We start from the raw sequence: 1,773 nt of genomic DNA on the forward strand, positions 1-1,773 counted from the left end.
AGACACATGCACCCCAATGTTCATTGCAGCTCTATTTACAATAGGCAGGACATGGAAGCAACCTAAGTGTCCATCAACAGATGAATGGATAAAGAAGATGTGGCACATATATACAATGGAATATTACTCAGCCATAAAAAGAAATGAAACTGAGTTATTTGTAATGAGGTGGATAGACCTGGAGTCTGTCATACAGAGTGAAGTAAGTCAGAAGGAGAAAAACAAATACCGTATGCTAACACATATATATGGAATCTAAGAAAAAAAAATGTCATGAAGAGATCAGGGGTAGGACGGGAATAAAACACAGACCTACTAAAGCATGGAGTTGGGGAAATGCGGAGGGGGAAGTATAAGCTGTGACGAAGTGAGAGAGTGGTATGGACATATATACACTACCAAACGTAGGGTGGATAGCTAGTGGGAAGCAGCCACATGACACAGAGAGATCAGCTAAGTGGTTTGTGACCACTTAGAGGGGTGGGATAGGGAGGGAGGGAAGGAGGGAGACACAAGAGGGAAGAGATATGGGAACATATGTATATGTATAACTGATTCACTTTGTTGTAAAGCAGAAACTAACACACCATTGTAAGCAATTAGACTCCAATAAAGACGTTAAAAAAAAAAGAAAAGAAAAGCGCTAAATTCCTTAACTTAAAAAAAAAAACTTCAACAAAATACTAGCAAACAGTACATTAAAAGGATCATACACCATGATCAAGTGGGATTTATCCCAGGGATGCAAGAATTCTTCAATATATGCAAATCAATCAATGTGATACACCATATTAACAAATTGAAGAAAAAACCCCATATGATCATTGCAATAGATGCAGAAAATGCTTTTGACAAAATTCAACACCCATTTATGATAAAAACTCTCCAGAAAGTAGGCATAGAGGGAATCTACCCCAACATAATAAAGGCCATATATGACAAACCCACAGCAAACATCATTCTCAATGGTGAAAAACTGAAAGCATTTTTTCTAAGATCAGGAACAATACAAGGATGTCTACTCTCACCACTATTATTCAACATAGTTTTGATAGTCCTAGCCACGGCAATCAGAAGAAAAAGAAATAAAAGGAATACAAATTGGAAAAGAAGAAGTAAAACTGTCACTGTTTGCAGATGACATGATACTATACATACAGAATCCTAAAAATGCCACCAGAAAACTACTAGAGCTAATCAATGAATTTGGTAAAGTAGCAGGATACAAAATTAATGCACAGAAATCTCTTGCATTCCTATACACTAATGATGAAATATCCGAAAGAAAAATTAAGGAACACTCCCATTTACCATTGCAACCAAAAGAATAAAATACCTAGCAATAAACCTACCTAGGGAGACAAAAGACCTGTATGCAGAAAACTATAAGACACTGATGAAGGAAACTGAAGATGATACCAACAGATGGAGGGTTATATCATGTTCTTGGATTGGAAGAATCAATATTGTGAAAATGACTATAATACCCAAAGCAATCTACAGATTCAATGCAATGCCTATCAAATTACCAATGGCATTTTTTACAGAACTAGAACAAAAAATCTTAAAATTTGTATGGAGACACAAAAGACCCCAAATAGCCAAAGCAGTCTTGAGGGAAAAAAACAGAGTGGGAGGAATCAGACTCCCTGACTTCAGACTATACTACTAAGCTACAGTATTCAAGACAATATCAAGTAATCAAGGCACAAAAACAGAAACATAGATCAATGGAACAAGATAGAAAGCCCAGAGTTAAACCCATGCACCTAT

The sequence above is a fragment of the Physeter macrocephalus genome, chromosome 16 (assembly GCF_002837175.3).
Source record: "Physeter macrocephalus isolate SW-GA chromosome 16, ASM283717v5, whole genome shotgun sequence".
NCBI lineage: Eukaryota > Metazoa > Chordata > Mammalia > Artiodactyla > Physeteridae > Physeter > Physeter macrocephalus.